The sequence below is a fragment of the Galeopterus variegatus genome, unplaced genomic scaffold, assembly GCF_000696425.1.
Source record: "Galeopterus variegatus unplaced genomic scaffold, G_variegatus-3.0.2 Scaffold2254, whole genome shotgun sequence".
Lineage (NCBI taxonomy): Eukaryota > Metazoa > Chordata > Mammalia > Dermoptera > Cynocephalidae > Galeopterus > Galeopterus variegatus.
The window spans coordinates 63,576-75,402 of record NW_007728365.1 but is presented as its reverse complement, the minus strand read 5'-3'; positions in this window follow the sequence as shown (position 1 = coordinate 75,402).

Below are 11,827 nucleotides of genomic sequence, written 5' to 3'. Positions count from 1 at the left end.
ATGCTGTCATTATATCATGAAAGCAGCCATAGATAGTACAGAAATGAAAGAGCATGGCTGTGTTCTAGTAAAACTTTATTTAAAAGACAGGTGTTGGGCAGATTTGGTCATTGGGCCATCGTTCCATAGGGAAGTTAAAATATTGAATTTTTGACTTTGTAAGTTAAATATACATGACGAAATTTCAAGGGTAATCTGCAAAAGAACAGAAATAGAGTCTATACAAGTAAAAAGAAACAATGGATTAAGAAACAAATATGCACATGCAAACAATAAACCACAAACAATCCAAAAAGTGGCAAGAAATGAGAAAGAATCACAGAAAAAGCAGGACAAAGAAAAAATAAAAAATAAGGTGGTTGGATAAATAAACTCAGGTTTAAAAAGAATTGAGCTATCAAGCCATGAAAAGACATAGAGGAACCTTAGATACATATCACCAAGTGAAGAAAGCTAATCTGAAAAGGCTACATACTGTGTGATTTCAACTATATGACATTCTGGAAAATGCAAAACTATGGAGAAAATAAAATGATCATTGGTTGCCAGGGTTTGGAGGGGTGAGAGGGATGAATAGGTGGAGCACAGGAGATCTTTAGAGCAGTGAAACCATTCTGTATGATACTATAAAGTTGGATACATGTCATTATACATTTGTGCAAACCCATAGAACATGCACCATTAAGAGTGAACCTTGGGCTGGCCCCGTGGCTCACTCAGGAGAGTGCGGTGCTGGGAGCGCCGAGGCCGCGGGTTCGGATCCTATATAGGGATGGCCGGTGCGCTCACTGGCTGAGCGTGTGACGTGTTAATGCAGGTTCGTTGATTGTAACAAATGTCCCACTCTGGTGTATATGTGGGGAAAAGGGGGTATATGGGAAACTTTTGTACCTTCCTCTCAATTTTGTTGTGAACCCAAAATTGCTCTGAAAAAAAGTCTTTAAAAAGATGAAATGAAATAAATACCTATGCATATGGATAAAAAGGTGGCAAAACAAGTCCAAATATAGTAATTACTATTAATCACCATTTATGCAAGTGAATTAAACTAGCCAATTAAAAACCAGAAATTGCCAGGTAGGATTTTTTAAAATGTAGTTATATGTCGATTACAAGAGCCACACTTAAGGCATAAGTATGTAGAAAGGTGGAAAATAACAGCATAAAAAGAGACATATCAGGCACTTACTAACCAAAAGAAAGCTACACTGGGGAATTTACATAAAGATAAAAAGCATTATTGGGGTTAGAAGGAATCACTAGATCATAATAAAGGATTTAATTCTTCAAAAAGATAAAATAATTCTAACCTTGTATATACCTAATAAAATAGCCTAAAGTGCATAAATACTGGCAGGGGAAACAGCCCATTGGGTGACCCTGTGAGCACATGATGATTTTAGGTGTTTAATGAGATTGACCACTTAAGTAACCAGTGTTAACATACAGTGATGTTATGATATCATAACATCATATGCTCCCTGTCCTTAAAAGTAGAGCCACACCCCAAAATAGAGTAGTGTTAAGACCACCTAACACCATGAAAAGGAGCGTGTGCGCATGCGCGGGTGTGTTTTAAGTTAATGAATTAGAGAGATTTCTAAGGGAGTGTGGGAGGCACTAGAGGATTCCTATTTACATAACAGCCCAGAGGCTGGCTGCAATCCATGATTAGATTCCCCGCACACGTGCCCTGGAAAAACTGAGCAGAGGCGAGACCATATGGGCAGCACAAGAAAGCTAGTGCAGTCGGTTCACAAAGATAACGCTTGCCCTGCACAAAGGAGATCTAACCCAGCTTCATTTATTTCAGAGAATGCTGACTTGGCCAGCTAAGGTAAATGTTTAGGAACACTGGGAAGAATTCTGTAGGGGAGAAAAAAAAAAACCATTAAAAGCACAATTCTGAGGTCTAATCATCATTGTCATCATCTTCATCAATGAGTTCAGGCTGCCGTGGGGTGCACATAACATCGGTAATACCAGCTTTTTGCCTTCGAGGACCAGCCATTCTCCTTATACAGTAAAGGCAAGCATCCAGTGAAAAGACAGAGAAATGTCTCTCTCTTCACGTACATGACTTCTCCCTGAAAAGTTGAAGTCCAAGCCTGGCGATAGCTGGGAGGCTCTGAGCATGGCATAGGCCGAGCCTGCTGTGAAATGGGGCTGTCTGAGATCAAGGATGGAACCAAGAGGTCGCTACAGGAGGTGTGCTGGTTATTGTCCTTTGTTCCTCTGCCTCACCCTCCAAGGTCATTCTCTACCTTTCTTTGCCTTCTCTGTGCCCCTGGAGGCTGAGCCCTGTGAGAGGCATTTACAACACATCCCGTTTTAGACTGTAAATTTCCATTGGAAATACTCAATCTATATTTGGATGTCATAAAATTTACCGTTGAAAAAGCAAACATACTCAAGTTGTTCCAAACATATTTAAAAGTTTTCCAATAACCAAATCGAGTAACAGTTTTTATTTTATTTTTTATTTTTTAAATAAGTTTTTACAAGTTTTTAGATAATTTTACGTTTACAGAAAAGCTGCAAAGATGGCACAGAGGTTCCTATACAAAACTCACATTTTCCCTATTGTTAACATCTTGCATTGCCATGGACATCTGTCACAAATGAAAAAACAGCGCTGATACATAACTGTTAACTAAACTCCAGTCTTCATTTGAACATCTCCAATTTTTCCACAAATGTCCTTTATCTGTTCCAGTATCCAAGACACCACACTGCATTTAATCGTGTGTCCTTAGTCTCTCCTGATTTGTGATAGTTTCTCAGACTTTTCTTGTTTTTCTTGACTTTGACAGTTTTGAGGACTGCTGGTCAGGTATTTTAAAGAATGTCTCTCAGTTGGGGTTTGGCTGATATTTTCCTCATTAGACTGGACATGTGAGTTTTGAGGAAGATGACTACAGAGATAAAGTGCCATTTTCATCACAACATATTGCAGGTACATGCTGTCAACTTGACTTATCACTGCTGATGTTAACCTTGATCATCTGGCCAAGGTAGTATTTTCCAGGTTTCTACACTCGAAGTTACCTTTTTCTCCCTTTCCATACTCTATTCTTTGGAAGTAAGTCACTAAGCAGAGCCTACGCTTAAGGATGGCATGGCGGGGGATTAACCTCCAAGTATTAGATTTAAATTTAAATTTGTTAAAAGTAAATAAATAATCAGTTCTTCAGTCACACTAGCCACATTTCATGTTGCATACTGCAATGTTGTATAATACCACAGTTCAGTATCAGAGACAAGAGGCAGCTGGTGAGGGGGTGAGGTGTGGAAGGGGGAGCCTGAATTAACTGGAATGCGAAGGAATGATGAGGGATGAGATGTCCCAGGCAGAACGGCTGAAGGACAGGAGAAGGCCAAGGCCAAAAGATAAGTTAATGAGAAGCATTAACACAACATGAGAGGGGTATGCGTGTTTGTGTGCAAAGAGGAGAGGGTAGGAATGGAGAGCTGTCCAAGAGAATATATACCTTAACTATGTGCTGAATTTTATTTTAAAAAACAAAAACAAAAAAACTCACAGATCTGGGTTCATGTTTCAACTGTGCCATTTCTTGGCTGTGTGACGATGTTGAGTGAGCCACAGATTTACCTCTCTAGGCTTGTTTCCTCAACTGTAAAATGGGGTAGGTCATAGTTCTTATCTCATGAGGACCTGGTGAGGATCAAAGGATCTATGCATTTCAAAGGGCTTCATAATCTGCAGCATAATCCACAAATGGAAGGGTGTTGTGGGATGGCGTTGTGGGACATGAAAATCAGCTGTTTTGTTGCCCTTGGAGAATTGAGGCATGCTGGTTCCTCTTTTGCTTCTCCCAACCCCAAGATCCAGTGTCTGCTCCTCTCTGCCCTGTTCTGTGTCTCAGGACCTTACCTCAGCGCACTGCATTGCCCAGTCTCCCTTATCACCTGGCATCCAGTTGGATTTGGCCAGTGGGAGACACCAGCAAGAGATCTGGGTGTGTCAGGAGACAGAAGCCAAGGGATTTCTTCCCTGCTCTCTTTCCCTGCTTTGGCATGCTGTCTCTGACAGTTCCTGTACCCCTCCAGGATCATAGCTCCTGCTGAGAGGCCCCTCCTCCATGGCTCCAACTCTTACCAGGCTCAAGTAACACTACTTCCTTCCGCCTTAGGGGTGGGAACTGTTCTGGGCTTTGGCTGATTCCTGAGTGCCTTGCCATCCCGCTTTGTTCTCCAGCCCCTGCCCATACCTCAGTGAGTTGTTCCTTCATTAAATTTTATTCATTTAGAGTACCCGGTGTCAATTCTATATCCTACCCGCACGCCGATTGAGGTGGTGAAGATAGTGAGACAAAGAATGTTGTGAGAGCCATGCAGGGTCAGCTGAAGGCAACGGGAGCATGAGGGGATGGCCCCAATGCAAGGACTGGAGTAAGTGAATTGAGGACTCATCAGGCTCTAGACCACATTGTCAGGGAAATCAGAAGAGGAAAGACACTTTGGAGTAAAGTTATACAGAGAGCCATGGAACATGCCGGTGGTGTGGGTGAGACAGAGAAGAGAGAAAGAGAAGAGTCAAAGAATAAATTGGTTTTCATGCCAAGAGCACCAAGAAGTCAGCCAGACCACAAGAACCAAAGACACAGGGCCCTCGGCCAAGCAGGAAGTACTACCCACAGTGACAAAGACCTCAAGAGGCCATGCTTGGTTTTGAAAAGAGTATGGGTATTGCATTCTGCTGTGGTTTGAATGTCCCCCCAAAACTTGTTGAAGCTTGATCCCCATCGTTACAGTGTTAAGAAGGTGGGAAATCAGACTATGGCAGTGTAGAAAGGTGGGACATTTAAGAGGTGATTGGATGGTGAGGACTCTATCTCATGAATGGGTAAATCTATTCATGGATTAATGGGTTAATGGTTTAATGTGTTGTCAGGGAGTACACTGGGGGCTTCATAAGGAGAAGAAAACGTGTGAAAATATGTTCTGACTCAGCACTTGCTATGTGATACCCTGTGTCGCCAAGGGACCCCGTAGAGACCCCACCAAGAAGGACCTTACCACATGTGCCCCCTGGACCTTGGACTTCCCAGTCTTCAAAACTGTAAGAAATAAATTTGGTTTCTTTGTCAATTACCCAATTTCAGGTATTATGTTACAAGCAACAGAAAATGGAGTAATACACATTCACACAAGCGTGGTTCTAGTTCCACAACTGACTGGCTGTGTGTCCTTGAGAGATTTAATTGACCTCTCTGTGCTTGTTTTCTCACATGGAAAATGAAGCGGACTTGTGAGATTTAGATAAATAAAAGTCATTTGTTCATTTATTCATAGGCCGCAAATATTTTTTGAGCACCAATAGCGTGCCAGACACTATTCTAGGCCCAGCAGTAAATGACACAGGTAAAGTCCCTGCTCTCATGGAAAATTCTAGAAAGAACAGACAATGATGAAGTACTGGAAACAGACTCTGTGATGGAGTTCATGCAGGAAGTTTATTATGGATGCTCTTAGGAGTGACACTCATAGGAGAGTGAGGGAAGAGGGATTGGGCAGAGGGAGAAATTGAACTGCCATGCAGGGGTAACAGAGGCTTCAGCCAATCCCACAGAAGCTCTATAACTGGGATAACCCTTCAGAGTTGTCACAAGGTAAGACAAGTATGTGGGCCTTTATATCCCACATTGACCAGTCACTGAATCCAGGTTGCCTCCAGGGAAGGGTATGATCAAAGGCTAGGTAGTCCCTTCCAAGGATGATTCTTGGAAGGGAACCCAGCTGAGAACACTTGTCACCCATCACTCCCAACACCTGGAGAGCCATAATCCTGAAAGGAGGATCTGGGGGGCACAACATAACATCTGTTACATAAACACAAAACTGAACAGGATAATTTCAGGTAGTAATAAGTTGTGAAGACAATAAAACGATAACATGATAGACGGGGGAGTGGGGCACCTACAGTAAATTAGGCAGTCAGAGAAGGCTTTGGCACATCACAGCTGCTCAATAAAAATTGGTTTCATTGCCTTTCCTTTTGTTTTGTTGAGACCGATGAACATGTGGATATCAACCCATCATGAGAAATATATGGTGCCACTTCTGGGTGAGGCAGACTCCCAGGTGCTATGGAGGTTGCAAAAAATAGAAGACATTATCTCTGCCTCCAAGCAGTTTGCAATGTAGTTAAGGAAGATTTGGGATACAGGAAATTAGCAAACAGTAGCAGGTCGTGTAGCCTTAGTACCAACAAATGGTACAGGTAAAGCTGAGAATGTCCAGATCCTTTAAGCCTAGGTAAGATTTCACAGGTGGAAGAGTCAGGAAGGTAGTTTTGGTCAAGAAGAATATCTGGAGCAAAAACCAGTAATCTGGGAATGGGCATGAAGTGTTTGAGGGAGAGTGATTTGTGGATTGGGATCTGCAGAGCAGGCTGTTGTCCCTTTGCATTGGCCTGTGATGTTTTTCTAAAGCATTATCTGGTTTTCCCAAAGTTAGAAGATCGCTAAGACCCATGTCTTGGACACATTAGGTCTTGCAGTGCTTACGTGGGAGGGACAGGATGGGACCACGTAGTTCTGGGAGCACTTCTTAACAAGGGGTCAAAGAAACCTGAGAGTTTGAGCACAGGTGCTGTGTGAATGGCGGCACCACCGTGGAGGTGGGATTTGCAGGCCAGTGGAATCTTGGGATCGGATACCTTGACAGAGGTTGGGAATTAGTTGTAGCTTCGGAATCATACCTCTACGGCTAATGTCTAATGTCTTGAAACCAGTCAGGAAGGGGAGAGCTCCAAGAGAGAACTTAGGAGAAAAGAATGGAGGCTTGGAAGTTGCTGAGCGGCATATCTCCAGCACTTGGAAAATGGATCCTGAATTACTACAAGAGGAATAGGCTTAGGTCCTTAGAAATGTGTGTGCTAAAGCGTTTTCAGAAGATAGGGATGGTCAACAGCAGAACCACAGGCGTCAAGAACTAAGAGAAATAAATGGCAGCAGTCTTCTGAGACTTGGCCCTGGTACATGTTGTTTCATTGTTGTAAAGACTTGTTGGCAGTGGGTTTTGGGTTTTTTTGTTTGTTTGTTTTGTTTTTTTAGCATTCCAAGGGTTTGAACTTGAAGGGGATGCCATTTTTGTTAACCTTTAACCAAAAAGGCAGTTGGAGAAAAAATAAATTATCTGCTCAAGGAGGAATAATGATTGCATTCAAAAGGAGAACAGGGAATCACTGAGGCACTACTGTGAATCTATGAGTGACACTGGGACTCTGCTCTTCACTGGAGGATTGATGGAGAAAAGGGCCCCCTCTTCACCAGGCACTAAAGGTGAAGTCTCAGGAGTACTAAAGAAAGGGCAATAGGAAAACTTGAAAATTAAGAAGTATATAAATCAACTATACAAGAAGGTATTTATCCAAGACTTTTTTTTGTAATTTTCCAAAGGAATATAATTTTTATTTATTTTTCATTTTTCATTTTTTTATTTTTTAATTAATCGATATACAATGTAGTTGATGTTTGTGACCCTTTACCAATTTCTTCTTTTCCCCCCTCCCTCTCCCCTCCAAGACATCTAAAGCAACTAAAGAAAATGTACTAACCTCCTAATGAAAATGTTGTTATGTAATTCATCACTGGAAACAGCTCTTTCAGTAACTGCTGCATTCACCATTTTGGTAAGTTGCTTAGCAGGATCCAAAATCTTGGGATTTCACCTGCAAAGCCTACCTGTTGGTCAAAAGACAGTGACAGAGAGAATTTAGGTTAGAAGGAACAGAATTTTGTTCCACAGTGTTGATGTGTGGTTAGGACAATGGCTGGAGGTGTTAAGTGATATGGTAGACACTAAGACTTAGTGATTCGAGTGGTTGGTTTAGACTCTGCAAAGATAACTAGATATGGAGAGAATAAAGACCAAAAGACGGAGGAGAAACAGAATGGCAGATTGTTAAGAACTTAAAAAGCATAAAACCGAATGAGGTCAGCAGTCTAGTGAGCAGCACTGTACCAATATCAAGTGCTTGGTTTTGATATCCTGTTATTGTCGTATATTATGTCATCCATTACTATCACTATTGAATTACTATTACTATTACTATTACCTTTACCATTACTAGTTACTATTGCTGCAACTTCCCGTCAGTCTAAAATTATTTCAAAATAAAATGTTTTAGAAAAGTCCTGCCCCCAGGCAAAAAAATAAAGTGCCCTTTTCCCCAGGAAAAAAAGAACAATCCTCATGAACATTAGTGAGTATTTGTGCAGCTCTTTAGTTTTTAAAACACTTTCACATATGTTATCTCATTTGTTCCTCCCAACAACATCATTATATAACAAAGGTGTACTATTATCCCCATTTTATAGATGAGGAAACTGAGGTTCAGAGAGATAAAATAACTCACTTATGATCACAGAGAGTAAATTGCAAAGGCAACAACTCTGGGAGATGCCAACCAAGAGGTGAGGAAGTGGTGTATTTACCTCTCGTGCCCATCCAGTATTGAGTGAGGGCTGTTCTCATGGGGACTTATTCCACGGCCCCTCTGAATCTCACTTCTCAGGCCAAAAGAAAACCCCAGGCAGAGAGTCGCAGACACTGCTTGAAGTAGGACACTGTTAGCATATACCAGAAAGGATAAAGCACAGGGAATATGGGCAGAGTCCCCACCAACAATGACTGTCTCTTTACTCTAGCACCCACACCCCAAACCTGCTGCCACTCAGAACATTTCCTCTCAACTTAGAATATTCTCCAACCACACACACATTGACATGGGCAGACACAAGGGAGAAAAGGATGGCCTTATCTTGCTTGTTGGGCCCAGGAGTAAGGATCAAAGAGAGGAAGAGCAGCAAAAAAGATGTGGATGCATGTCGGTGTGCATGGAGATGGTGCATGTGTGCATACCTGTGACTTTTTACACATCTCGATTTTTATGGTCCACCAACTTATTCCAAAAACAATTGAGGCTGAGAAGAAGACATAAACGTTGGTGTCCACTGAGTCAGAGTTTAAGTTAAAAGTCAAAGGTCAGTTGGTATTTTCCATTATACCAACATAAGCCTGGCCCTTTAAAAGGGTCTAAACATGACCAAAAAGAGAAATCGGCTGAGGAACAGGGTTGTAGACAGCATTCTACTTAGCAGTGGATACTACAGAGGAAGGTAATGGGATTCTAGAAAAATGGGCTAGATAAGAGGTCATGTGGTATTGGGGTAGAAGTACTTTCTCATGGTGATTGCCACCCACTAAAGGACTGATTGGCTCTTTCCTTATTCATATGGTATTTCTTCTCCAGGGTACATGCCGATACACTCTTCACTTCTGTGGGCTGATTTAATCATTATGTGCACACTCTACAAATTAGTGCCATTTCCCCTACTTGTGCCTGAAATAGACATTTCAGACATTTATAAGTCTCAGTCATTTTAATCTAATCGTTTGCCCAAGTATGTTCCCAATTAGAGCCATTTTGCTCTGTTTCTGATACCATGAAGTGGAACACATGTTCTGATCTTTCAAAAAATCTTTTAAACTGCAAATATATTCTATGCTTCTCTGTATTGTAATAATTCAAAAACAGCTGATGGAATCTTTCTTGACTGCTTACCCAACCATAAAAATTTGACCCTCGAATTAAAATAAAAAATATCTAGGGGATGAATGCCTTGAAATATAGCGCATTTTTTTTTTTTTTTGTCCCCAGGAAACTTCCGTAGCTTTAATTCATTACATCCTCCCAGATTTTTTCATATTTAAAAGATGCCATAAGGTTGTGATACCAAGTCATGAATAATAAAATAGTGTTCAGTCTTGGTAAATGTAACATCATTTTGTTTCCCAATTTAACATCAATTCCTTCTAAATCATAGCCATATTCTCACATTAATACCATCACATTTCCTAAGCCTTCATATAAACAAATATAAAACCACTGTAATCTAGAAAATGCACCTGGATTTATCCATATTTTGATTCCATGCTTTTTTGTGCTCTTCAAGCTTCACGTTTTTTTCCCTCCCATTTTCTCATCATAAACTGGAAACCAAATCCTCTGACAACCTGATGCTTTTACACGAAGTCGTCTTTCCTTCTCATGGTGCTGGCAATTGAAGAGGACTTCAGTCTCTTGATGAAGACAATGCTGTGTTCACCAAGAACCCGTTAGAATTTCCCAGGTAAAGTACAGGTCTGTCTCCTTTTACAAAATTAGATTGATCTCAACTCTGAACGGAGAGGAGCTTGGCATAAGCATTGGGAGAGTCCTGCTGTTCCGCTGGTAGCATAGCAACACAGAAGCAGCTATGATGGATTTTCAATGATATATTACCAAATGGGTGAATAACTGAACACCAAATGAATAATTAAAAGATGCTCAAACATGAGGTCAAATGGCAGAGGCTACACTATAAGTATGAACAAATATTAAGCAATATCGAGAGAGCCTACCATTTAACTTTTAATTTAATTTTAAAAAGTAACTTGGCATATGACTTGACATTGCCAACTTTGGCTTTGCCAAGAAAGATCAATTCAAAAGCAACCTGACCATCAATGATTGCTATCAGTTTGTCAAAGAAAGGCCAGTTGAACAGTCAAAAAGTGTGCCAGAAATAAATGTCTCCTGGTAAAGTCTATATCAGCTTCCGTAAACATAGCAATGCCCTTCTAGGAAAGGTGAGCATTTATCTCAGTTGGGACCTAGGTTTCTGGAGAAAGGGGTGGATGAGACCCAGTGTCTTGAAGAAACACATGGACTACACCCCACCCCCACCTTTTGGTTGGGGATCCTCAACCTGGGAGAGTATAATGAGCTCTTGGTGAACACAGCATTGTCCCCACCCTGAGACAGAGGTCCTCTCAAATTGTCAGCACTTTGCAAAAGCCTCTGTTAGGAATTTTTGCTAATTGCTTTTCTCTTTTGAGGTATAGTTTATAGGAGAGTGAACATATATGGAGTGTACATTCAATGAATATTTATCTGTGACTACACCTGTGTGACCACTGCCAGATCAAGATATAGCATATTTTCGGACCCCCCCCCCAAAAGTCTCACTCCTGCCCCCCTCTGCCGGAACCCCAGGGTAAGCACTATTCTGACCTCTAGCGCCATAAAATGGAATTGCTGGATCATAGGGTATATGCATGTTTAGCTTCAATTGGTACTGCCAAACCTTTCGCTGAAGTGTTGAACCAATTTGCAGTTCTAACCAATGACTTTTTGTTTGTTCAGATTTTCTGCTGTTGGCACTAAAAATGCTCAACAGCTCTTTTCTTGCTATTTCCTTGACCTAACCCATGTCAAGTTTTCATTACCCGCCTGGGATTTTAACGGCGTACAAGCCAATATGGCTGTCATTTGTCATTTGTTTGTGGTGGCAACGGAAGAACGAGTGATATGGTGACACACTGGGATTCCACAGTTAGTGTGAGTGTTACTGAGGATTTCATGGTAAGTCTCTGTGAGACAAAACATGGTCATCTCAGTAAATCTCAGCAAATCATGACCTGCGGTATTACCTGATGAGACCCCAGAGCCTGAACCACTTCTGCCTCCCAGGTAATGAGATGCCAATTTTCAAAGGTCCCCCAAGAGCTGTTTGGAAAATAGTGGATTTTAAAACCTAGAAGGAGTGCGAGAGAAATCCAGAAGCTTTGCCAAGAGAGCGTCATCATTAGGCTCCATTGCAAGTCTGAACCAGCTGATGGTGACTCTTCACATTTTTTCTTCCTTTTTTTTTCAAAATTATAATTAGGCTTAAAATGCTTTGTTTTAGCTTTTATTCAATTAGACTTAGAAAAATGTATACTTTGAAAGATCTGGGCACAGCTGACAGAGCATGTG